Source organism: Sus scrofa, chromosome 7 (genome assembly GCF_054392235.1).
Source record: "Sus scrofa isolate SSC_HxYL_T2T_F1_AM1 chromosome 7, Sscrofa_HxYL_maternal_Yorkshire_Landrace_v2.0, whole genome shotgun sequence".
Taxonomy (NCBI): Eukaryota; Metazoa; Chordata; class Mammalia; order Artiodactyla; family Suidae; genus Sus; species Sus scrofa.
In genome coordinates this window covers 4,460,446-4,487,385 of record NC_139389.1, presented here as the reverse complement: position 1 = coordinate 4,487,385, position 26,940 = coordinate 4,460,446, and the positions used below count along the sequence as shown (strand labels likewise).

General features: G+C 50.3%; 1 long non-coding RNA gene across 3 annotated transcripts; it reads left to right on the top strand.

Moving 5' to 3' along the window:
• Positions 1-15,972: 15,972 nt before the first annotated feature.
• On the top strand, positions 15,973-26,272 carry LOC146401159 (uncharacterized). Of its 3 annotated transcripts, XR_014809550.1 has the most exons (4): positions 18,033-18,168; positions 18,263-18,364; positions 21,366-21,437; positions 25,828-26,272. It is a non-coding gene; the product is annotated as an uncharacterized LOC146401159 (long non-coding RNA). The 3 variants fall into 3 exon arrangements; XR_014809548.1 differs by lacking the exons at positions 18,033-18,168; positions 18,263-18,364 and adding an exon at positions 15,973-16,108 and having other exon boundaries at positions 25,828-25,967; XR_014809549.1 differs by lacking the exons at positions 18,033-18,168; positions 18,263-18,364; positions 25,828-26,272 and adding exons at positions 15,973-16,108; positions 23,102-23,238.
• Positions 26,273-26,940: the final 668 nt, after the last annotated feature.

The window sequence follows — 26,940 nt, the reverse complement described above, 5'->3', positions numbered from 1 at the left end:
AGATTCAAGCCCTGGGGGGTGGGGGGAGTCCCCTCGTCGGTTGATTTGGTTTCATAGCCGCAGTTGACACCGGGCCTGTCCATTTCATGTTGAAGAAACAGCAGGATTTCCAAGCACAAATTCAGATGCTGCGAGACAGTTTGCTCTGACGGTTGCTCTTGACCCGAGGAGACAAGTTCAGCCCTTGTCAGTGGCGGTTGACCTGCCAACACTACCCTACCCACCTCGCAGGTAGCAGGCTCAGATGGGTCTCAAAATAGAGCAGGCACCACGTGGCTGATAAGATCCCAGTGGGCAGAGGTAATGTTACACCATCTATGACAGGACTTCTGGAATAATCGCAGCTGCCCTTTGCTCCAGAATCCCGCTCCAGCGCCTTAAAAAGTGGAAAGTCCTCAAACAGTTCCGGGCTTAGTGCGTGTGTACTTTCCTTTCTTTGAAGTTGGTTAAACTTCCACTCGGCTTTGGAAGCTGATAATGAGCAGGTCACAGCCTTGCCTTTTCTTTTCTTTTCTTTCTGCTCTAGAGGGACAGATCGCTGTACACACTTTCTGGTGGTCGTTGAGGGGATGCAGTTCTTTGCCGACACACCGTGCCAGCGTTTTCCAAGGCAGGCGGCACAGAGGAGGCCCTTGGCACTCTCTGGGGGCACCATTCCTGAGCTCCAGGGACAAAGAGTGTGGCTAACTTGTGCTGCTTTAGAATAGCTACGGGAGCAGGAGGTCAGGGCATCTCAGTAAACTGACCTTCCAGACTGAGTCGGGATGAAGGCGGGGCAGGCCCCATCTCAGAACTTCAGTATCTGCAGACCCCGGGGGCCTGCTGTCCACTGTCTTGCCTCTCCCGAGAAAGACCTGACTCGCCACACCCGCCCTCCTGGAATGCTGCCTCTTTTCGAGAATGTGCTCAGATACCTACGGAGGGAATCAGGAGGTGGGGAGTCGAAGCTCCCCGTCCGGCTGCTGACTCACGCTGCCAGCTTTGCCAGCTTCGAGGCCGTTTCCTTCACGTCTCTGTACCTCAGTTTCTCAGTTAAACGAGGGATGGAATTGGAATTCGCCTCGAGGCGCTGGGAAGACGTAATTAATGTTTACGTTTCCTGGAGATGGCTGGGATTAAGAGGCCCGCGTCCTGCAAAGCATCATTACTCGGAAGATTATATCTTTATTGTCAACTCCAGGCAGATGCTGAAGAAATAGCATTCGGTCTGGGGTCGTCATCGTTCTGACCCTCCACCTGTCTATTCCGTGTCACCTCCAGCGCTGCTTTTATTCGTTCCCACGTTGACCTCGAGTTTAGTCACGTGCAGGAAGTCGTGTTTCTATTTTGCTGTTGTTGTTTTGTTTTTTCCATTTTTTGGCCACCCCGCAGCATATGGAGTTCTTGGACCTGGGATCAGATCCACGCCACAGCTGTGATCTATGCTGGATCCTTTAACCCACTGTGCTGGGCCAGGGGATTGAACCTGCATCCTGGCGGGGCTTGTGCCAGAGCAGGAACGCCAGGAGGTATTGTTTCTGAAGGGAGGGAAACTTACGGAGTCTCCTTAAGTCATGAGTCATGGCTCAGCGGAAACAACCCAACAAGCATCCTTGAGGATGCAGGTTCGATCCCTGGCCTCACTCAGTGGGTTAAGGATCCAGCGTTGCTGTGAGCTGTGGTGTGGGTCGAAGACGCAGCTCGGATCTGGCGTTGCTGTGGCTGTGATGTAGGCCAACGGCTACAGCTCCGATTTGACCCCTAGCCTGGGAACTTCTATATGCTGCACATGCTGCCCTAAAAAGCAGAAAGAAAAAAAAAAAATTAAAAATAGGAGTTCCCGTCATGGCTCAGTGTTTAACGAACCCAACTAGCATCCATGAGGACGCAGTTTCGATCCCTGGCCTTGCTCAGTGGGTTAAGGATCCGGCATTGCATGAGCTGTGGTATAGGTCACAGATGTGGCTCAGATTCTGCGTTGCTGTGGCTCTGGCGAAGGCCGGCAGCTACAGCTCTGATTAGACCCCTAGCCTGGGAACCTCCATATGCTGCAGGTGTAGCCCTAGAAAAGACAACAACAACAAAAATTAAATTAAATTAAAAAAAATAGAAAAACAAATAAAGGGAAGGAGCCTTGAATGTCTTTTTGCTCAGTCTAGAACTTGGTAGCCCAGGAGTGGAGATGAGAGAAGTTTTCAAGTCAAGGGCTGACGCCACTGCCTGCAGCCCATTCGGACTCAGGCCTCCAAGTTCTCTAAGGGGTTTTGCTGTGTCTTTTTCTACTTGATTTTCTTTTCCCCTTTCAAAGCGTTGACTTCATTGTTTAGCGAGGGGCGAATACATCACTTCCCCTTTGGGGGTCTGTTTTGTCTCCCACTGGGTCTGAACTGTCCTGTAATTTGTTGGGTTTGGCCTGATGATGCTGGGGGTTGGTTCGCTGGTGAGTGTTCCCAAATCGACAGTGGTCGCCAGAACCCTCGCCACTTCTTCCTCCTGATGGAATAGAAATTTGCAGCCCTCAGCTTTTACCGAGAGATGTGCCCTTGTCTGCTGCTGATCTCCTGCTTCTGTTGCCTGTAAAGGGAACTCCCCTGCAAGGGCAGAAGACCAACCAAACCCCACACGGCTGTAATCTTTTCTTCCTGCTGTGCGGTCAGGCGGGCCTGCTGCTTGGCTCCTTTTCTGCACCTCGCTGAAGTGTGGCCCTCCCTGCTTCCCACCCAGCAGAGGGCACAGACCTCAGGTCCTTCCGGCTTTGGGTGCACCGGCCTTTCCGTGGTTTGGTTTGTCACGGATGACTTCTCCCTGCCAGGAAGCAGCATTTCTCTGCCCTACGTGTTGGTCGATATGCTTGGAATTTATCAACTCATTCCACGAGCTGTATTTATTCACCACCACGTGCCAGCCACCCTAGAGGCTGGGCTGGGCCCGCGATGGGAGTTAAGACTGAGTTCTGCTCCCTGAGAGCAGAGTTGGGGGGAGGGTGGGGGGAGGGGCTGGGGGGATGGGGAGGGTTGCGAAGGACACGCAGACGCATAAGGGGCAGTGCCAAAGGGGAAAGATTTCCAAAGGACCCTGGCATTTAGTGCACTAGCACTAAATATTCATCCCATCGACAGCCTGACATCATTGGTTGTGATACAAATATCCCCCTGAGCTCTTTCTGCGTGCCGAGCCCTGTGCTAAATTATCTCATTTGCTCCTCCGTCAGCCCTTCGTGCTGACTGGTGTCTTCATCCTCTTTTTTTTCTTTTTTTTTTTTTAATTTGATGGCCACACCTGAGATGGAAATTCGTGGGCCAGGAATTAAATCCGAGCCACAGCTGGGGCAGTGCCAGATCCTTTAACCCGACTGCGCTGGGCTGGGGATTGAACCCACAAACCTCCACAGGGACCTGAGTTGCTGCATTCGGATTCTTAACCCCCTGAGCACAGCAGGAACTCCACACTCTCATCCTTATTGTCTTTTTTTTTTTGGCTGCACTCCCGGCATGTGGAAGTTCCCGGGCCAGGGATCAAACCTATGCCGCAGCAGTGACTCAAACCGCTGCAGTGACTTTGCTGGAAATTTTTTTTTTTTTTTGGCTTTTTAGGGCTGTACCTGCAGCAGATGGAAGTTTCCAGGCTAGGGGTCGAACAGGAGCTGTAGCCAGTGGCCTACACCACAGCCACAGCAATGTCAGATCCGACCCGAGTCTTCGACCTGTACCACAGCTCACAGCAACGCCGAATCCTTAACCCACTGAGTGAGGCCAGGGATCGAACCTGCATCCGCACGGATACTAGTCAGGTTCATTACTGCTGAGCCGTAGTGGGACCTCCGAGGTGTTGGGTTTTCAAGTGCACTGCCATCACGGCCTGTCTGGGACCATCCTAACTCAGCATTGTCCTAACTCAGGATCATCTCAGGGAGCTCTTGCTGGGCTTAGAAAATCTCTGGGCCCTTCTGCCAATCCCGTGAGGGCCCCTGCTTAGAAAGAGGCTTCTGGGATGATCGGGGTGGCTGAGTACACCCCCTCTATAAAGAAAAAAAAAAAAAACTTCAAATACACTGAAAACTGTGAAGATTACATGTAGACCGCAGATGAGCATCCCTGAGCTGGTGAGCTCGCCAAGGTCATCGGCACTGTCCTTGTCGCCACATTCAAGGGCACATCGCTTCTTTGACCTTCAGCATAATCTGCGGCCATCTTTGGCCTGGATCTGTTCTCTCGATTTCCTGGCCCTCTTCCTCCCCCCTGGGCAGGCGCTTCCCCAGAGCTGGCGCTTTCTGAAGACACTGCACCCACTGCACCACCGCGGGAACACCTCGCCATCCATCTCTGCTTCCGGCCTGTCCCCTCCTCACAATGGTTCTTTCCCCGCAGCAACTTCTGTTGCTTCTTCCTCTCTAATTCCCGGCACCTTTTACTCTCCATCATCCAATCCCGACCGACCACCTTCATCTTTGCCACCGTCATCCTTCGCTGGCTCACCTTCTCACGGTCTTTCACGTGGGAGTTCCTGCTCCTCCCAATGCACTCTCGGCCAGGCAGTTAGGGTGCATTGTCCACACTGCAAGTCTCACGATGTGTCTCGCGTACGTGAGCCTCCCCTGTGGTTGCTATGGCTCTCGGGATAAATTTTAAATGCTTGCACGTGCCTGAGAAGGCCCGGATGATCTGGCCCCAGCTTGTGCCGTATTTCCTCACGTCACCCTCATAATTTCCCCATTTTCCACGCTCCGTCTTGCCTGTACCGTCTTTCGTACGTGCGAATCCTTCTGCTCGGACTATTCTCCCTCCTCCTGTGGTGTCACCTGGTGTTATGGGCTGGGCTGGGCTCTGTCCCCATACGCCCCAGTTCCTCTGTTGGAGTTCTAACCGCCAGTGCGGTTAGAACAGAGTGTGACCTTACTAGGGTCTTTATAGAGATAATCAAGTTAAAGTGAGGTCTTTTGGGTAGGCTCGAATCCAATATGACTGGTGTCCTTATGAAAAGGGAAATTTTGGAGTTCCCTGCTGGCTTCATGGGTTAAGGATCCAGTGTTGGCACTGCAGTGGCTCTGGCTTGATCCCTAGCCTGGGAGCGTCCGCATGCTTTGGGTATGGCCAGAAGAAGGCAGTGAGGGTGGGGGGTAGTGATAAGCCAAGGAGAGAAGCCTGAAACGGGTCCTCCCCTCAAAACCTCAGAAAGAACCGACCCCACGGAAAGCCGTGATCTTAGAATTCCAGCCTGCGGAACGGAGGAACAGTAAACTTCTGTCGTTGAGGCCACCAGTCTGCAGTCCTTTGTTACGGCAGCCCCAGCATGCTGGCGCATCCGGATAATTCCTGCTTATCTTATATTTTCTAAATTTGTTTATTTTAAAGAATTAATTAATTTTTTTTTTGCTCTTTAGGGCTGCACCTGCAGCATATGGAGGTTCCCAGGCTAGAGGTCAAAACGGAGCAACAGCGCCGGCCTACGCCACAGCCACCGCAACGCCAGATCCTTAACCCACTGATGGAGGCCAGGGATCGAATCCGCATCCTCGTGGATACCCGTTGAATTTGTAACCCGCTCATCCACACTGGGAACGCCTTCTGTTTATCTTTTATGTTTTATTTCTTTATTTTCTGCTCATCTTTTCGATGGGAACTTGGGTACCACTTAGCCGTGGCCTCCTAGGCCGGGCTAGGTCAGCCTCTTCTGTGCTCCCCTGAGTGTCCCTCTCATTGGTACCTTACTCTGTCTGTTAGAGCACACGTCACTTGATATTAACTGCTTTCTGTCTGTTCTGCTCATTCGATTGAGCCCTGTGAGGGCAGGACAGAACTCTGGTGATCCTTAAGACTCAGGGAAGTCAGATGGAAGCTTCTGGAAAATCAGAAGGGCATTGCTAGGAGAGAGCGGTAGAACATGGACCGAACAGCTTCAGATTCCTTCCCTCTTAGTCTTGGAACGAGGCAGTGGCAAGAAACAGGAGCAGGACGAGAGGTTGGGCTCTGTCCTTCCACGCAACAGGGAGGCAGGGAGATTAGGAGCTGAACTTAGGAGCTGCGTCTGCAGGAAGACTGTCTGGGGGCACCGCTCCATGCTGCCCCTGGCTTTAAGCCTCAGTTGGTCGTCTGTGGGATGGGAATATTACTAGTGCTTATCTTGAAGGATTGTGGTGAGGCTTCCATGAGATAATCCACCGAGAGCTTGGCATATGATAAGTGCTCAGCAAATACTAGCCATTATGATACCAGCCTGGCTATATATTTACATATATGTATATATTTTAGGGCTGCTCCTGCGGCATATGGAAGCTCCCAGGCTGGGGGTCGAATTGGAGCTGCAGCTGCCGGACGGACAATGCCACAGCCACACAGCCACAGCAAGGCCAGATCTGAGCCCCATCTTCAACCTATACCACAGCTTGTGGCAATGCCAGATCCTTAACCCACTGAGTGAGGCCAGGGATCGAACCAGCATCCTCATGGATACTAGTCAGGTTCATAACCCACTGAGCCACAATGGGAACCCCTTAAATATATATTTGCGTTAGAGTATATTGATTTCCAATGTTATGTGGATTTCTGCTGTACAGAAAATAATTCAGTCACACATGTATATACATTTATCTTTTAATATAGTTAATTTCCCATCATGACGACGCTGTGTTGGCGGAACTACTTCCTTTAGATGGACTGATCAGAGACTCTGGTCCTGCATCTATACAAGTGAGGGAGGGAGAGGAAGAAAGAGATGGATTCTCTTAGATTTTGCCTGACCCTGACAAAAATGTAGGCTTGGGCAGAGTCTGTGTGTTTGTTGCATGAGTCACGGACAGTGAGAGGTGAGAGAACAGGGCATGTTCTCCTTAACTGTTAGGAGAAGAAAAGGAACCGGAGAGAATTTCCTCTGGTGGTTATCAGCATCTGAAGAAGTCACAAAATGAGTCAACGATTCCTAATTTTTTTTTTTTTTTTTTTTTTTTTTGCTTTTTTTAGAGCCTCACCTGAGGCACACAGAAGTTCCCACACAAGGGGTTGAATCAGAGCTACAGCTGCCGGCCTCCACCACAGCCACAGCCACGGAGGATTCGAGCCTCATCTGCAGCCTACACCACAGTGCATGGCAACATCGGATCCTTAACCCACAGAGAGAGGCCAGGGATTGAACCCTAGTACTCATGGATACTAGTTGGGTTTGTTACCGCTGAGCTGCAATGGGAACGCCCAACGATTCCTAATTTTTTGGACAGCTCTTTGTTGTGTTGCTTTCTGTTTTATTAACGACTTCATGCCCTTCACCTCCAGTATATATATATTTTTTGGCTGCTGTGTGCAGTGACCTGATGTGGAATCTCATGTTCCAGTACAAGGATCAAACCCAGGCCTCAGCAGTAAAAGCGCTGAATCCTAATCACTAGACCACCAGGGAGCTCCCTCCAATATATTTTTTAGATTGAAGCCAATCGAGAATAATTTTAAGGGGGCATTGCTGTGAGCTGCAGTGCAGGTCGAGGACAAGGTTCAGATCCCATGTGGTGGTGGCTGTGGCATAGGCCAGCAGCTGCAGCTTCGATTCCACCCCTGGCCTGGGCACTTACATATGCCACAGGTGTGGCCCTAAAAAAGAAAAAAGAATGGTTTTAAGGGCATCCCCGCTGTGGCCCATTGGGTTAAGAATATGACAGCAGCAGCTCATGCAGAAGCTGTGGCTTGAATTCAATTCCTGGCCCAGGAACTTCCATATGCCATGGGTGTGGCCATAAAAAAATAACTTCAGGGAGTTCCCTGGTGGCCCAGTGGTTGAAATTCAGTGCTTTCACTGCTATGGCCCTGGGTTTGAGCCCTGGTCTGGGTGCTGAGATCTCACATCAGGTCACTGCATGTAGTGACCAAAAAAAAAAAAAAAAAAAAAAAAAAAAAAAAAAAAAAAAAAAGGAATAATTTTTAATTCTATTCAGAGATAGAACTATGTTATACGTCCCTAAGATGATGATGGAAAGAACAGGATTTATTCAGATGAGGCTCAGACCCCAGGGCACTTTCCTGGCCCGTGGTTGCGGCTGAGTGGCCGAGCTCGGCTCCCACACAGACTCACCTGTTACCTCCTCCCCCCCACCGCCCACCGCCCTGATACTCCTTCTTGTGCTTCATTGTTTTACAAAGTATTGGTGATTTTTTTTTCCCTTTTAATTCTTCCAAAGGGAATTTTTTCCTCAGAAAATCAGGTGGCAGATTTCCCATTGTGGCTCAGTAGAAACGAACCCAAATAATATCCATGAGGATGCTGGTTCAATCCCTGGCCTCGCTCCATGAGTTAAGGATCCAGCGTTGCTGTGAGCTATGGTGTAGGCCACTGGCTACAGCTCGGATCCGAGCTGCCTCTAGCGACCTACACCACAGCTTACGGCAATGCCAGATCCTTAACCTACGGAGCAAGGCCAGGGATCGAACCCACAACCTCATGGTTCCTAGTCAGATTCATTAACCACTGCGCCACGACGGGAACTCCTCGAGGTGCCTTTTCATGCCTCTGTTTCCTCCTGAATTTGACCATTCTCTTTCAAGACCTGCTCCATCCTGCAGCCGCCAAGGAGGAGGAGGACAGAGAGCCAGGAGGGAGGGAGTCAGGGAAACTGCTCCGAAAACACGAACCCGGAGGGCTCCCAATTCAGGGTCAAGGTTTCTCTTCTCGGGCTTCCAGACAGGCCATGCCAAGCGTGCTTGCTGTGTGCGGGCTGGGGGTGGCGATGGTTTTTCAGCGTGAAAATGTGCCCAGACGCAGACCGCCTCCGAAGCAAGGCCCTGGCGGTGGCCTCACCAGTGTTGCTCCAGGCACCCGAGTGTGTGCGGTGGCGGGTCGGACCACGTCACTGTCCAGGTGCCTCCTTTCCAGAAATACCTGCCGGACCTGTAGTTCCCCAGTGCCAGAGAATCAGGAGGAAAACCACACAAAATGGAACGGAAACCCTCAGGACAGAGATGAAGCAGTGATATCCTGGTGAGGGGTCTCAGAGTCAAGCAGGTTTTACCCAAGAATGGGCCATTTTTATAAAAGCAAAGCAACGACGTGTACTATATATCGTCCTGTTTTGTTATTTTCAGTGAGTTCTTCTTTGTAAGCTTCGTGTTTGTTTTCCCCTGGACAAACTCCTCTTTTGCAGGTTGTGTTCATTCACCAGGTATGAAAAAATATGTTATAAGAACATCTCCTTGGGAGTTCCCATTGTGGCTCAGTGGGTTAAGACCCTGACTGGTATCCATGAGGGTTCAGGTTCCATCCCTGAACTCAGTGAGTTAAGAATCTGGCATTGCTGCAACCTGTGGAATAGGTTTCAGGCTTGGCTCAGATCCCAACTTGCTGTGGCTGTGGTGTAGGCCAGCAGCTGTGGTTCCAATTGGATCCCTAGCCTGAGAACTTCCATATGCCAGTAAAAAGAAAAAAAAAAAGAGGAGTTCCTGTCTTGGCTCAGTGGTTAACAAACCCGACTAGGAACCATGAGGTTTCAGGTTCAATCCCTGGCCTCGCTCAGTGGGTTAAGGATCCGACGTTGCCGTGAGCTGCAGTGGAGGTTGCAGACATGACTCAGATCCTGTGTTGCTGTGGCTGTGGTGTAGGCTGGCAGCTACAGCTCCTATTTGACCCATAGCCTGGGATTGAACCAGAGCTGTTGCAGCGACAATGCCGGAGGAGCTATGCTGTAGGCCATCAATTCCCCTCCCTTCCTTCCTACGGCTGTACCTGCAGCGGTGGAATTTATGCTGGGTTATCCTTAATCCACTGAGCAACGTCAGGAATTGAATTTACCTCCTCACAGAGACAATGTTGGGGCCTTAAGCCACTAAGCCACACCGGGAACTCCCCCACTGACTTCCTGCTCTCCATTCTCAGCTTTGTAGCCTGGCCCTTAGGACGGGTCACTCAGCTGTGTGGGCATTGACCTTGGCCCCCTTTCCAGCTGGCTCAGGCTCCTCCTCCCTCTGACTGTCTTGGGAAAACAAAGCTCTTTGGTTGGACTTGGTCTCAGAACCCCTTTCTCAAGGTCACCTATGTGGCTACGTGGAGTGCCAGGTTAGGGGCTTAGGACAGTATTTGCAAAGGTTGATGGAAGAGGGACTGGAGTGTGGCCTGTGGTCCAGCTGGGCAGCCACGCAGGGTCCTGTCCTGGGATAGGCCCCAGGGGCCCCGCCCTGATCTTGTCCAGAGCAGAGTCTCCTCTCTGCGAGATGCCTTGTCCTTGGCGTTGGGCCTTCTCGATGCCGGACTTCTCCGCACCATTCGCCACATTTGCAGCTGGCCATCTTCTTCCTGAGAGGGCCTCCCTCCCGCCCAGCCCCTCAGGGGTCTGGGTCCCATGTGGAGCCCTGCGGAAGAGTGCCAGCCTGCTGCAGTGAGCCTCGTGGGGCCAGGCCGCCCCCAAACAGGGCACCTGCTACGCATCCTGGGGGATGGGGAGAAGCAGACCATTTGTTCACCCATCGCCCAGTTCCTGAGTCTCTGGGCCGAGCGCTGGGTTGGTTGCCATGGGGACGACTCCAGGTCTGGGAGGGAAGCAAAGGCTCTGGTACAGGATGCTCATCGCGTGGAGACAGAGACACACAGCTGAGGGCGTGACTGATGGACGCACAGAAGGCAAAGCTTCCACGACAAGGGGACTCTGGAGGACTGGGAAGGTTTGATGTTTCGTGAAGCGGTTATTGATGTAGGGTACCTGGCAACACTGGCCGCAGGAATAAGCAAGCCAGATCAGGTCCTTTGTGTCTTTGTGGAATTTTGTATCCATTGGGCGAGACAGATACGGATCAAACAAGCACAAAGATAAGCTGTGGGGAAGGATGAAGGGACATAGGGAGGGTTCCCGAGAGGGGCCCTGGCTGGTGTGTGTGTGGTGGGGGGAGGGCGGGATGGGAAGGGGGTGGGGAGAGCAGAGTGACCTTTGAATTGAGACTTGAAGATTGACTCTGAAGTCAGCCAGGGAGGGGCAAGTGGCGATGGAGCGCCTTTCCAACCGGGGCTGGGGCTGGCAGGGCTCAAGCCGCGTATCCTTGAGCTGAGCCTGGAGCAGGGTCAGGATGTGTTTAGGCTTTTTCCTAAGAATGATGGGAATCCAAGGTCGCGTTTTAGGCCCGGGGGTGGGGGGGTGGGGGCAGGGTGGGTGCAGGATCCAATGTGAATTTGGAAAAGGCCTCTGGCAGCAGAACAGAGAATTACAGAGACCAAGAAAGGAGGCAGGAAGTCAGTATTTATTTATTTATACATAAAGGGATCCTATTGTACCTATTGTTCTGCAACTTGCCTTTAAAAACAAAACTTATTGTGTCCTATCGATCTATCTCATTCAACTGAACGACGCTGCCCAACTTTCCATAGTATAGAGGTAGGGTCTTTGTAACCATTCGTAGTTTACTTAAGTATTTCTAAGCGGCTTTTAATTTTTTTATTTTCCCAAACAAGAAGCATCCTGGAACACGGGTGTGGCAGGTGGAATGCCAGGCTTGCCCTGAGACGCCCACCCCTGCTCCCCTCCCCTGTGTAATCCCCTCCCCTTGAGGATGGGTGGAACTCAGGAGTCAAGTGGGTTGTAACTCCTGTCAGTGGCTTAATGAACTTGGAGGATCCTGGGCAGGCCTGGTGTCCACAGAAATCCCTTAAAGGGGAGGTTTGAGGGGTGAGGGGGCTGAAGGGGCGGAGAGTGACCTCTAGTTGCTGAGAGTGATGGCCAGAAGAGAACAGGTCTCCCTCTCGCAACTTCAAGGACCTGAATCCTGCCAACGAACCTCCGGGGGCTTGCAAGCAGTTCTTTCTCGAATTGCACCTCCAGGTGAAAATGCACGGGACCCCTCCCACCTTTTTTTTTTTTTTTTTTTTTTTTTTTTTGCTTTTTAGGGCCACAGCTAAGGCATATGAAATTTCCCCGGCTAGGGGTCGCATCAGAGCTATAGCTGCAGGCCTACACCACAGCCACAGCAACGCAGGATCTGAGCTTCGTCTGCGACCTACACCACAGCGCACGGCAACACCGGATCCTTAACCCGCTGAGGGAGGCTAGGGACCAAACCCGCATCCTCATGGATACGAGTCGGGTTTGTTAACCGCTGAGCCACAACGGGAACTCCAGGACCCCCCATTTTGACTGCAGTCTTGTGGGATCCTGGGCAGAGGACCCGACTAAAACGTGCCTACCTCTTGACCCCAGAAAACTGGGAAATAACCATTCTGTGTTGTTGCCACTGGCTAAGTTTATGGTAATTTGTTATTTAGCCCTGGAAAACGACCATCATGTCTGTTTGAATACATTGTCTCTAGGACAGATGCAGAGAGACGGAGTTTCTGGAGTTCAAAGCTATGAACACTAATCTTTTTTTTTTTTATGGCTGTAGTGGCGGCATATGGAGATTCCCAGGCTCGGGGTCAAATTGGAGCTGTAGCTGCCAGCCTATGCAGCAGCCACAGCAATGCAGGATCAGAGCCACACCTGCGGCCTACACCATAGCTGAAGGCAATGCCAGATCCTCAACCCACTGAGCAAGGCCTGGGATTGAACCCTCATCCTCGTAGGATACTAGTCAGGCTTGTTACCACCGAGCACAACGGGGACTTGCTCATTCCTTTCTATTCTTTTTTTTTTCTTTTTCTTTTTTCTTTTGTCTTTTCGTCCTTTTAGGGCCACACCTGCGGCATATGGAGGTTCCCAGGCTAGGGGTCAAATTGGAGCTGTAACCACTGGCTTACACCACAGCCACAGCGTCTCGGGATCCGAGCTGTGTCTGTGACCTACACCACAGCTCACGGCAACGCTGGATCCTTAACCCACTGAGTGAGGCCAGGGATCGAACCCGCAACCTCATGGGTCCTAGTCGGGTTCGTTTTCGCTGCGCCACGGCGGGAGCCCCTCATTTGTTTTTAGTGCTGAATGATATGTTGTTATCTGGATGCACCAGGCTTATTTCTCCATTCAGCTATAAGAGACATCCTGGTTGCATCCGAGTTTTGGCAATTATGAATAAAGCTGCTGTAGATATCTGGGCAAGGCTTTGTATACATAAAGTTTTTTTTTTTTTTTTTTTTTTTGTCTTTTGTCTTTTTTGTTGTTGTTGTTATTGTTGCTATTTCTTGGGCCGCTCCCGCGGCATATGGAGGTTCCCAGGCTAGGGGTTGAATCGGAGCTGTAGCCACCGGCCTAAGCCAGAGCCACAGCAACGCGGGATCCGAGCCGCATCTGCAACCTACACCACAGCTCACGGCAACGCCGGATCGTTAACCCACTGAGCAAGGGCAGGGACCGAACCCGCAACCTCATGGTTCCTAGTCGGATTCGTTAACCACTGCGCCACGACGGGAACTCCTGTAGACATAAAGTTTTTAACCCAAGTCCTCATGGGTACTAGTTGGGTTCTTTTTTTTTTTTAATTTTTTTTCTTTGCAGGGCTGTACATGTGGCATATGGACGTTCCTAGACTAGGGGTCACATCCAAGCTGCAGCTACTGGCCTGCACCACAGCTCATGGCAACACCGGATCCTTAACCCACTGAGCGGTGCCAGAGATCGAACCCATGACCTCATGGAAAGTAATCAGGCTCCTTACTGCTGAGCCACGATGGGAACTTTGAATCCATGAGTTTAATACCACCCACCGATCTGAAAGCCATGGAGTGAGTTAGTAACTCTGAGTTGCATCCGCGCTGCTTGGAGGCCTCCAGGGGCCCAGGAGAAGCTTGGTGGTCTGGCTCTGGCTGGCGGCTCTGCCCCTGGTCACACGCAAGGCCTCACAATTTCTAGAAGGAGCCACCTCTCCAAGGGCCTTTGCATGCGCTACTTCTTTCAAGCACTTTAGTCCTCACTTTCCTGCTTGATCAAGCAGCTGCAATGACCACTTTCAAACAGAAACCTGGGAGTTCCCGCTGTGGCACGGTGGGTTAAGAATCTGACTGCAGGGGCTCAGGTCACTGTGGGAGCTTGAGTTCGATCCCTGGCCAGGCACAGGGGGTTAAAGGATCTGGTGTTGCTGCAGCTGTGGCTTGCATTCAATCCCTGGTCCCGGCTCTCAGAAGCGTCCCCCGGAGGGGTGGACTCAAAGGTAGTGATTTGTCCTGAGGCCTGTCCTGGGGGGAGTGAGTAAGGTCCAGAAACTGGCTTGGCTGATTTTTATCAATCCGCCTTTCAGTGAAACTTAACAAGACAGTTGCTTAAGCATCACTGTCTGCAGAACCATTTTAGACAAAGGCAGTTTTTACTCAACCTGATTTGGGGCAAGTCATCATGAAAACTTTAAAAATCAAATGCCTGATGTATGGGCCAAACATTTTTTTCAGAATTAATATCACTAACATTTAGCTTTTTCTTTCTTTCTTTCTTTTTTTTTTTTTTGGCCACACCCATGGCATGTGGAAGTTCCCAGGCCAGAGATTGAACCCATGCCACAGCAGCAACAGTGCCAAATCCTTAATCCCCTGAGCCACCAGGGAACTCTTTTTTTTTTAAATTCCACCCTCAGTCATAACCCCTATTACCTTTTAATAAGAGTGGGGCTGAGACTGAGGTAGTGAAATTAACTAAAGTGAGCTGGGAAACGGTTCTTCTCGCTAAGAGGAAATACGAAAAATCAGGGCATGTGGAAACGGGACCTGAAGGAAAGGAAATCCGGCCGAATGAAGCTCCTTTTGGGTTTTTCATCCCCTCTCCTCTTCTCATTTCCGAACTTCCTGCTCCCGTCGCCTCCCCCCTCCTCCACCAGCTCTTGCCTCCAAGTCCTTGGAACAGCATGATGCCAAGTCACACTTCCTTGTTCAGAGTGAGAGCCACAGGCCCTGCCTCCGAAGGCTGGAGGGAATTCAGGCTGTGAATCTCGCTGTGACAACAGCAGGGGGGAATAAGTGGGGGGCAGATTGGCGCCTTGAGAGAGAAAGCCATGAAATAAGGCAGATTTCTGCTGTATCTAATATTGCAGAGGCGCTCGGCTGCCCTGCCAGACAGACCCCGAAACCTGCAGTGACTTTCCACGTGGCTCTGGCTGAAATGCCCCTAGGGTCAGGATGTCCCGGGCTCTGTCCCCTGGTTCCTGTGTGCTGCCATTCCACAGAGGGCCCTTCCTTTTTTTGTGTGTGCCACTCCTTCGGCATGCAGAAGTTTCCCGGGATCAAACCTGCACTACAGTAGTGGCAACACTGTGCCCTTAACCACGAGGCCACCAGGGAGCTCCTGGAAGCCTCTTCCTTGGTGGCCTCCTAAGCTGTTTCCAAAGGTGAAGGCGACACCAGTGACTGTATGATAATTATTTTTACCTTGAAAAGCACCCCCATTGTTGCCACTCCCTATTATGCAGTTTTGTGCGTTTTTTATTTTTTTCAAGAAACTCATATTACTGTTGCCTTTGGGGTAGCTGGGGTGAGAGGAAGGTTCTCAGAGGCCCTAATCCCCACTCCTGAGTCTGCTGTTCCTGGACAAGGGCCTTCCCTGCACCTTCGCTCTTGACTTTCACTGTCCTCAGCCTTGGCTACAACGAATGTCCTCATTGCTCTTTGCTGGCAAACCAGCCTGGCTCATCAGATGGGCTGCCTGGTGGACCTCGAGCCCAAGTATTTCCAAGGACACTCGTGGAAACGTCTGCCAGAGGAGAGTCTGCCTCGAGCCATGTAAGATCCTAATTAACCCATGGACTTTCATATATGCTCTCATGCCAAAAAGGGGTCACAGTGTCTCTAAATTTCTTTCCTTTTTTTTTTTTTTTTGGCTTTTTAGGGGTGCACCTGCAGCATATGGAAGTTCCCAGCTCACGTCAGAGCTGCAGCTGCTGGCCTACACCACAGCCACAGCAACGCGGGATCCAAGCTGCACCTGTGACCTCGCTCAGTGGGTTAAGGATCCAGCCCTTTCCTTGAAACCGTCTCTCATCTATATTCCTGGGCTACCAAGTTGTGGAATGAGCAAAGAGACAAAAGTTGCCTTCCTTTATTTATTTATTTTTTCTTTTTAGGGATGCACCTGCAGTATATGGAAGCTCCCAGACTAGGGCGTGAATAGAAGCTACAGCTGGTGGCCTACACCACAGCCACAGCAACGGCAGATTTGAGCCACATCTGACACCTACACCACAGCTCTTGGCAATGCTGGATCCTTCACCCACTGAACAAGGCCAGGGATTGAACCTGCATCTTCACGGATACCAATCAGGTTTGTTACCTCTGAGCCACAATGGAAACTCCTGTTTCCAAATGTTTTTATGCAGATTTTTTTTCCTTTTTTTGGGGGGGGGGGGGCAATTGCATGTGGGAGTTCCTGGATTAGGAATTGAACCTGAACCACAGCCGTGACAGGTCTACTGCAGTGACACCACCAGATCCTTAACCTGTTGGATAACAAGACATGTCCTTTATTCAGTTGTTAATACTGTGAAGTTATGGGGATTTTGTTTCCTGTTTCTCTTCTCCCTGAGGCACAAGCTCCGCCTATATTTTTGTAAGGTCTCCCCATGAAGATGGCCTGGAATTTCCTATTTCTGTCTCGGGTGCCTCGCTTTGTGCCATCTTTCCTTCTTGTCCCCTCCTTGCTGTGTCTCAGCGGTTCCCAGGGCCTCTTGGACAGATCCCAGCACTCTGATCGTTGCTAGAATCTTCTCCCAGCCGTCTGCAACTTGCCTTCTCCGAGCTGGTGGTCCTTGGGAAGGTGGGTTGACTTCCGAGCCTCTGCTGGCCTGACCCCGGCTGTAGCTGGAACTGTAAGTCAGTTACGGAAGATGAAGCTGGCTGTGTTTCCAAACCTGACATGCTTTGAATACTCTAGAAAGTGCTGTAGGGTGACAAAGACTGATGGGCTCCCCGAGGGCGCACAGAGCCTAGTCGGGGCCAGGAGAAGTTAAACAAGGCTGACACCTCAGGGGAAGGCGGGAGCAGTGCTTTTTAGGGAGGCGCTAGTAACTTCTTTCTCACCTTGATACTCTTTCCCTTCCTGGGCCCACTGGAAGAAATAACGTCGGGGGGGAAAAATAGGAAATGGAAGGAACAGGAGTTCCCGTCGTGGCACAGTGGTGAATGAATCCAGTTAGGAACCATGAGGTTGCGGGTTTGATCCCTGGCCTCGCTCAGTGGGTTAAGGATCCGGCGTTGCCGTGAGCTGTGGTGTAGATCACAGACGCGGCTTGGATCGTGCGTTGCTATGGCTGTGGTGTAGGCCGGCGGCTTCAGCTCCAATTCAATCCCTATCCTGGGAACCTCCATATGCTGTGGGAAGCAGCCCTAGAAAAGGCAAAAAGACCAAAAAAGACCAAAAAAAAAGTACATATGAGTGTTGTATATACATATAATTTTTATTTATTTATTTATTTGTCTTTTTTTTTGTTTTTTGTTTTTTTTTGCCTTTTCTAGGGCTGCTCCCGCAGCATATGGAGGTTCCCAGGCTAAGGGTTGAATCGGAGCTATAGCCACCGGCCTACACCACAGCCATAGCAACGCATGATCCAAGCCACATCTGTGATCTACACCACAGCTCACGGCAACGCTGGATCCTTAACCCACTGAGCAAGGCCAGGGATCGAACCCGCAACCTCATGGTTCCTAGTCGGATAGGTTAACCACTGTGCCATGACGGGAACTCGTGTTATTTTTATTGTTGAGGCTAATTTGGTGGGAACCTATTTGATTAGTGTGGACTTACCAGATACAATACACATCCCACGCCAGGGTCCTGGAAACACTGCGTCCTGGATTTTCGCCAGAGCGTGATAGAGTCCTAGTTTCAGAAACTGTATGCGTAATGCGTAAAAAGGACCCTAATTAATCATATCTGGCTCTGTTTTAATGATTCACTTTCCATATCCCCTTGAATTCTTTGCAGATGTAACAGCAAACCCCATGTCCTGTGGCCCAAGTCCTTGTTTTTATCAGGTTAAGAAATAGAAATTTTTCTGGGGTTACTGGCCTTGACTTTTAGGAGTACAAAAGGCTCTATGATACTTTTTTTTTTTTTTTTTTTTTTTTCTTAAGGGCCGCACCCGTGGCATATGGAAGTTCCCGGGCTAGGGGTCTCATCGGAGCTGAAGCCTACACCACAGCCACAGCAATGCCACATCCGAGCCGTGTCTGTGAACTACGCCACAGCTCATGGCAACGCTGGATCCTTCACCCACTGAGCGAGGCCAGGGATCGAACCCTCATCTTCATGATCACTAGTCGGATTTGTTTCTGCTGCACCACAGCAGGAATTCCCTGCGTTTGTATTTCTTGTCAAGTACATAGGTAGGTGTTGGCTTCCCTTGGGCTTCAGAATCTCCTTTTCCAACCCCCCTTGTTCTTCCTCAGGCCCAGTGGAACCACCTCTCTCTCCCCTTAGGAACTGGACGCAGACATCACACACCTCTTGAGACTCAGCCTTGTTGGAGTTCCCGTTGCGGCTCAGTGGAAACGAATCTGACTAGTATCCATGAGGACGCAGGTTCGATCCCTGGCCCCTCTCAGTGGGTTAAGGCTCCAGGGTTGCCATGAACTGTGGTGTAGGTGTCAGATGTGGCTCGGATCTGGCGTTGTTGTGGCTGTGGTGTAGGCCGGCAGCTACAGCTCTGATTCAATCTCTAGCCTGGGAACTTCCATATGCCCAAAAAATCCAAAATAAAATAAAACATAAAAAGTTAAAAAAAAGGAGTTTCCGTCGTGGCGCAGTGGTTAACCAATCCGACTAGGAACCATAAGGTTGTGGCTTTGATCCCTGGCCTTGCTCAGTGGATGAAGGATCCGGCATTGCTGTGAGCTGTGGTGTAGGTCGCAGATGCGGCTTGGATCCTGTGTTGCTGTGGCTCTGGCATAGGCCAGCAGCAACAGCTCTGATTCGACCCCTAGCCTGGGAACCTCCATATGCCGCGGGAGCGGCCCAAGAAATGGCAAAAAGACAAAAAAAAAAAAAAAAAAAAAAAAAAAAAAAAAAAAAAAAAAGGAGTTCCCATCGTGGCTCAGTGGAAATGAACCAACTAGTATCTGGGAGGACGCAGGTTCGATCCCTGGTGTCACTCAGTGGGTTAAGGATCCTGTGTTGCCGTGAGCCGTGAGCTGTGGTGTAGGTCGCCAAGGCGGCTTGAGTCCCGCATTGCTGTGGCTGTGGTGTAGGCCGGCAGCTGTAGCTCGGATTCAACTGCCTGGGAACTTCCATATGCTAAGGGTGCAGCCTAAAAAGACAAAAAAAAAAAAAAAATCCTTCTTTATATGGCTGAGGAAACCTAACAAATTAAAAAAATTGTTTTTAAGAGTTATTTCCCCAACACAATTTTTTTTCTACTGGACAGCATGGTGACCCAATTACACATACATGTACGCACACTATTTTCGCACAATATCCGCCTCCATCATACGTGACTAGACAGAGTTCCCAGTGCTACAAATTTTGTTAACAATCCAGAACTGAGTCACAGCCCCAGGTCGTCTCCAGAAGACCTCACTTTGGTTTGAAGAATAAGAAGTAACACGTCCGCCAGAGAGAAGCATCGCGGTGCTGCCTGCGTTGGTCTTTATCTGGCCTTTTCTCACTTCATCTTTCTGGGCCTTCAGACTCTCAGCGCCTGGGTGCCCACAGCTCCTTGGGAGATGCCCGTCTGCCTGTGGAGCGTCGCTGCCCGAGATTCCTCAGGACCCCGTCTCCTGGCCTCTGCGTGGAACTTTCTCTTACTGGCTCCACTGCCCGAGAGCCCCGCGCTCAGCATTCTGTTCTGCGGGAAACCAGTCTTGCAAGACGCAAGGACAGGGGCCAACAGTGCCTCTCCCTCAGAGCTATTTTTATTTTCCTGGGAGATGCCTGGTAAAAGTACCAGTGTCTTCATCTAAGTAAATAAATCTGCAGGGCTGGGACGGTGAGGCCTGTGGCATGACAAGCTGGGTAGATATTTTTGCCTGGGAGGCTCCTCCTCCTCGAATGAAGGAACTGAACTCTTTACAAACCATCTTAGTTAAGTCACTTCATGTCCGTTTCCTCATCCATAAATAAATCCAGACAATGATTTTGGACGAGTTTCCTGCTCTATCATTTTCTGATTCCATGAAATGAGTGACTTCGTGGCCCCAGTGAGAGAGAGGTCACCCACTTGATTTTCCTGAACACACATGGCTCGGGGACGCTCAGCACTTGCGTTGAATATTTGTACGCCCGTTTCAGAGCAGCACTGCTCACCGCAGCCAAGAGGTGGAAGGGATTCTCACGTCCAGCGGGGGATAAATGGATAAACAAGAAGTGCTGCGTACCTGCAATACAATATGGCTTTCAGGGGGTTCCCGTTGCAGCTCAGGGGAAACGAATCTGACTAGGATCCATGAGGCCGCGGGTTTGATCCCTGGCCTTGCTCCGTGGGTTAAGGATTTGGCGTTGCCACGACCTGCGGTGTAGGTCGAGGATGCGGCTCGGATCTGGCGTTGCTGTGGCTGTGGTCTAGATCAGCGGCTACAGCTCTGATTAGCCCCCTCGCCTGGGAACCTCCACATGCCACAGATGTGGCCCTCAAAAACCAGCAAACAGCCAAACCAAAAAGAATATGGTTTTCAGAAGGCGATTCTGACACGGGCTACCACACGGATGACCCTTGAGGATGTCATGCTAAGTAAAGAATCCAGTCACAAGAAATGGCAAAAAGACAAAAAAAAAAAAAAAAAAAAAAAAAGAAGAAGCCAGTCACGAGCGGACAAATGCTGGGTGATTCTACTTGTGGGAGGTTTCTAGGGTAGGGAAATTCATAGAGACAGAACTGGGGGATGGGGGGAATGGGAGTTTGTGTTTAATGGGGACAGAGGTTCAGTCTGGGAAGATAAAAGCATTCTGGACGTGCAGCATTGAAAATCAACAATACTTCGACAAAACTTGGAAAAATGAAAGAAAAGGTTCTGGAGACGGTGCTGGTAGCGTTTGCCCAACAATGTGAGTGTACTTCATGCCCCGACCTGTCCCCTTAGAGACAGAGGGCTAAAGACGCAGATGGGAGCTTGTCTATCTTACTATGATGAGAAATTTGCATCGAACTTAGACTGAGTCCTCGGTGCTTGATGATTGGTCAAAGCATGAACACAGCGGCAGGTGCTGCTGTCGGGAGCTATTTTTTTTTTCCCTATTGGTTTGGACCCGCCAACCATGGTTGAACAATGTTACCACAGCTCTTCAGCTATGTATATATATTTGGTCTTTTTAGGGCTGCACCTGCAGCATATGGAGGTTCCCAGGCAAGGGGTCTAATCAGAGCTGCAGCCGCCGGGCTGCACCAGAGCCACAGCAATGGGGAATCTGAGTCATGTCTGCAACCTACGCCACGCTCAGGGCAACACTGGATCCTCAACCCACTGAGTCAGGCCAGCCATCGAACCCGAGTCCTCAAGGAGGACACTAGCTGGGTTCATTACTGCTGAGCCACAACAGGAACTCCTTCACTTGGTTCTTAAACAACAGCTTCTCCGTCCCCGTTATTTAGGAAAGCCTGGGATGAACGCAGTCATGACTCTGCCATGGCCTCATTTTGCCGACCACGGGACCAGGCGCTTTGGTATGTTTCACCAGCTCCTATCACTCATCTCTCTCTTTTGTTTTGGGCCAAGCCCGGGCCAAGGATAGAACTCACACCACAGCAGTGACCTGAGCTACCACTAGATCCTTAACCCACTGAACCACCAGGGAACTCCAATTATCACACATCTAAATGGAACAAATACAAAACACAAAACAAGACAAAACAAAGAGTTCTTGCTGTGGCTCAGTAGATTAAGAATCTGACGAGTATCCATGAGATGCAGTTTGATTCCTGGCCTGCTCAGTGGGTTAAAGGATCGAGGGTTGCTGCAAACTGGAGTGTGGGTCACAGATGGAGCTGAATCCTGTGTTGCTGTGGCTGTGGTGCGGGTCACAGATGCCGCTGGAATCCTGCGTTGCTGTGGCTGTGGTGTAGGCTGGCAGCCACAGCTCTGATTCGACCCCTAGCCTGGGAACCTCCATATGCCACAGGTGCGACTCTTAAATAAACAAACAAACAAAAACAAATGGGACAAATACGATCATCCGGGAAACTCACAGGTAATGTGACGCTATCCTCAATTTCTCCTTCTTGAGATCATATCTACATAGGTTTTTTAAAGGAAAATATATCTTATACTCCCAAAGCACTGAGTTTAAACATGGGATTTCCGGAGTTGCCATCGTGATGCAGCAGAAACGAATCCCACTGGATTCAACATTTGTGAATGTTGAAAATGGTGTGAAGGTGGGAAGGCTATAGCTGAGGTTGCAGGTTCAATCCCTGGCCTCACTCAGTGGGTTAAGGATCTGGCGTTGCCGTGAGCTGTGGTGTAGGTCGCAGATTCGGTTCGGATCTGGTGTTGCTGTGGCTCTGGCGTCGGTCAGCAGCTGCAGCTCTGATTTGACCCCTAGCCTGATGCTGCAGGTGCAGCCCTAAAAAGACGAAAAAAAAAATTAAAAAATTAAAAAAAAAAGGGATTTCCCCCCACCCCACCCCCCCAAAAAAGAAAAAAATATATGGGATTTCCTTTCTTTCCTTGCTCTCTCTCTTTGGTTACTACTTTGGTAAAAAACCTAAAGCAACTTGGAGTTCCCGTCATGGTGCTGTGGTTAACGAATCCAACTAGGAACCATGAGGTTGTGGGTTCAATCCCTGACCTTGCTCAGTGGGTTAAGGATCCGGCTGTGAGCTGTGAGTTGTGGTGTAGCTCGCAGACGCGGATCAGATCCCGAGTTGCTGTGGCTGTGGCGTAGGCTGGCAGCCACAGCTCCGATTTGACCCCTAGCCTGGGAACCTCCATATGCCGCAGGAGCGGCCCAAGAAATGGCAAAAAGTCAAAAAAAAAAAAAAAGCAACTTATCAAAAGGAAATAATTCAACTTAATTCTTTCTGCCTAAATAAGAGTCTTGCCTGCACATGAGTTTTGAACCTGGAGCTCTGTCTTGGGGTCAGCCTGGGAGCACTCATCATGTTTACGCTAAAGCTGAATGTTGAAAATGGTGTGAAGGTGGGAAGGCTTTAGCTGGAACGCAGACCCTCCAGTCAAAACCAGCATTTTAATTTAATTTTCCATTGATTTGACTTTTTCTCCTAAGTATCCGAGTAAAACCTATACTTATTATGGATTTTTTTCTTTATCAGATTTTATTTTGGAAACATACAGGTAACATGAAATTACTCTTTTAACCATTTTCCAGTGAACCGTTCCGGGGCATTACGTCTATTCGCGCTGTTGTGCAACCACCACCACCAGCCGTTTCCAGCTCTTTTTCATCACCGCAAACTGAATGTCTGTCCCCATTAACCACTGAGGCCCCATTCTCCTCACCTAAGCCTGGGGCACCCACCCTTCTCTTTCCGTCTCTTTGAACTTGATTCCTCAAGGGGCCTCCTATAAGCAGAATCACACGTTTGTCTCTCTGTGATGGGCGGAGTTCATTAGCTTAATATCCTCAAGGTGCACACCTGTGTCAGCCCTTCCTCCCTGTCTGAGGCTGAGTCGTGTTTTATTGTACATGTGCATACCACAGTTAGTTTCTCCATCGCTCTGTCGATGGCTATGGGGGTTGTTTCTCATTATAGAGGATATTGGAAAATGCAGAGAAACTCAAAGAAAAAGAAAAAAAAATAACGTTCTATCATAACCTCATGGCCAAGAAGCTGTCATCGTTGGCACTTAGGCACACTTCCTTGCAGCTGTGACCGTGGACGTTTGTGGCTAATTCTTCCCCGTCGTGAGGGGTGATGTCTTCATGCAGGTCTCTTCGTCTGAATTCCTGATAATGCTTCTTAGAAAAGGAATCACTTGGCCAATGGGAGTAAGCCTTTGTAAGACACTCAGTGGATAATGCCAAATGCCTTCCAGAAATAACTGCAACCTTAACATGAGGAACTGGGGAGCAGAAAGGCTTCCTTTGTGTCCCGGTGGCTCCCTTTACAGTGAAAAAAAAAATTCTGATTAAAAAATCCGCATTTACACATTCAGTTGAGTAATTTCCCACGTGCATACAAATGGTACCACACAAATAAAATATTTGGATACTTGATTGATTTCTCCCCTCCCCCTCCCGAGGTCTATCAGAGACTTGGTGCCTTGCATGGTTCTCTTCCTCCAGAGGTAGCATTTTTGCACCTATGTGCCCAGTGGGTTGGGGTCTGGGATGGGCTCAGGGCTTTGCACGGGTCTGCAGGAGGTGATGAGAGCCAGAGGGAGGATGTGAGCTCTGGGACTTGCCTTGAGCTGTGTCCTGCCTCACTTCCTGCTGCCCTCAGAATAAAGCAGAAATGGAGCAGCTTCCTCTCCAGGTCTGTGCTGCATCCGGTGGGGGGGGTGGGGGTGGCGGGGGGGAGGCAGCGGCTTGACCCTCAGCCCCACCCTCAGGAACTCTCAATGGATGCTCTAAGCAAGCCCAGCTGCGGTCCTGGTCCTGAAGAATTTTGTCCCCAGTGGGCAACCACTTAGTGATGCTCTTCTTCCCAGATGAGCCAGTTTCCTTCCAGAGGCACCGTGGGTTTTTTTTTTTTGTTTTTTTTGGTTTTTTTTTTTTTGTCTTTTTGCCTTTTCTAGGGCCAATTCCTGCAGCATATGGAGGTTCCAAGGCTAGGGGTCTAATCAGAGCTGTAGCCACAGGCCTATGCCACAGCCACAGCTACTGGGATCTGAGCTGCATCTGAGACCTTCACCACACAGCTCATGGCAACGCCGGATCCTTAACCCACCGAGCAAGGCCAGGGATCGAACCTGCAACCTCAGCGTTCCCAGCTGGATTCGTTAACCACTATGCCATAACGGGAACTCTGGCACCGTGGTTTTGACGACCAAGCACCCACCCCAAGTAGCATCGGAGGTCCAGCGGTAGCCTTCATTAACTCCGTGGCCCTGGGGATGTTGCCGGCTTCTTTGAGTGTTGATTTCCCCATTGAAAATCAGTTCAGACATTTATATTAAAAAGAACTTAGGGCAATGAGATCCTGCTGTATAGCATAGGGAACCATACCTAGTCACTTGTGATGGAACAAGATGGAAGATAATGTGAGAAAAATTATGTGTGTATATATATATATGTGTGACTGGGTCACTTTGCTGTACAGCAGAAATTGACAGAACATTGCAAAACAACTCTCATAGAAAAAATAAAAATCTTAAAAAAAAGACTTGGGGGAGTTCCCCTTGGGGCTCAGCCGGTTACAAACCCGACTAGTATCCATGAGGATGTGGATTCGATCCCTGGCCTCACTTAGTGGGTTAAGGATCCCATGCTGCTGTGGCTGTGGTGTAGGCAGCAGCTGCAGCTCCTATTAAACCCCTAGCCTGGGAACCTCCATATGCCACGGGTATGGCCCTAAAAAGGAAGAAAAAAGGATTGGGGGAGTTGCTGCTGTGGAGAAATGGGATGGGCGAGGTCTCCGAGCAGCAGGGATGCGGTTCCGTCCCCTGCCCGGTGCAGTGGGTTAAGGATCTTGCAACGCCGCTGGCTGTGGCAGAGGTCGCAGCTCTGCCTTGGATTGCATCTCCGGCCCAAGAATTCCATAAGCCATGGGGTGGCCAAAAAAAAAAAAAAAGGCTTGGAGGAGTTCCCTGGTGGCCTCGCCGTTAGGGATCTGGCACCGTCACTGCTGTGGTGCGGGTTTGGTCCCGGGTCTGGGAAATTCCATGGGCCATGGGTGTGGGCCAAAAAAAAAAAAAAAAAGGGGCTTGGAAACCAGAAAAGGTATATATAAATATCTGATGTTATTGGTCTAAGGGCGATTATTCAGCACTGCAAAGAGAGTGGTGTTTTTCACCCTGAAAGTATCTCTCGATCATCGTAACAGTATCTCTTTAAAAAGAACAGCCTTTCTAACTCATATTATTGCTTCATGGGTTTCACGGAATGTCATTTTACCCGTTCTGTTCCTTATCTCTTTAATCCCTGCCACGAAGAGGAGCTACCCCGTCGAGGACAGAGGAACGTGATGCCCCATGACATCTGCTGACGTCCCAGGTCGCAGAGAAGCGGGGCCGAAACCCTGGACGCCTGGATTCAAGGGCGGTGTGTCCACACCCAGTGCCCCGCCTCCGAACGTCCTTAGAGGGGAAGATGCCTGCGTACTTGCTTCTCCCCGTGTGAACCCGGGCCGGTGACGGCAAACCGAGGAGCGGGCTGGAGTTCAAGGCACAGGAGGGTCCTCTCCAGACCTTAGATGCTGCGGGTCCCTGACGTCACGTCTTCTTCAGGCAGCTGTTGTCCTCGCTCCCCACTTCGGGGAAGTAAGTCGAGGACAAGGACAGGGTCTGGGCCCCTCCTGCTGCCTCGCCGCCCCCCTCCCCGGTGAAAGCCGCTTCTTACTCGGGTGCCCTAAATAATACGCTTCTTCTCTGTTGTTAATTTTGAAGGCGAGATGCTTATTATTTATTAGTCATCCCGACACTGTCTATTTAGAGCATTTATTGCCTATTTTGCAAACACACTTTCGTGATAGGTACATATTGTGGTGTTTGACCCTGTAAATAAGAGTTTATTATTATCTTCGAATGCTCACACGGCATGCAAAAAAGCGACATTAATACCTGCCGTTTCTCCTCACTGCGGTTACTGCTAACTAGCAATCTGTGTTAACCGTTTTCAGACTGGGGAGAAAAGAAAAGAAAAAGGCTTCTTGTGCTGCTTGTGAGCAGAAAACGGGAGCCAGTCGGGGGAAAGGTGAATGGTGATGGTTTCGGCGCTTTTCCCGTGCTCAGATGTGTGGTGCTTCCCAGGAGATCCCTGCTGGGCCTCGGGGGTCGGGTAACCACACTTTGGCGAGCCGGCTCTGATGTTTTTGCAAACCTGGACGACCGCCCAAACTTGGTTTCAGCAGGAGATGTCCAGACAGCCCTCTGTGGACTGTGGCCGTAGAAAACCATCTGCTGAGATGAGCAGATCCAGCGTCTACTAAATACCAGCAATTGTCCCACCGAGAACAGTTCTGTGCTCTGTGGGCTCGGTGATGCGAGTCGAGGAAATTACAGGCTGCCCAGCCACCAGGCCTTCGGAAAAGATTATGGGGTGACTTA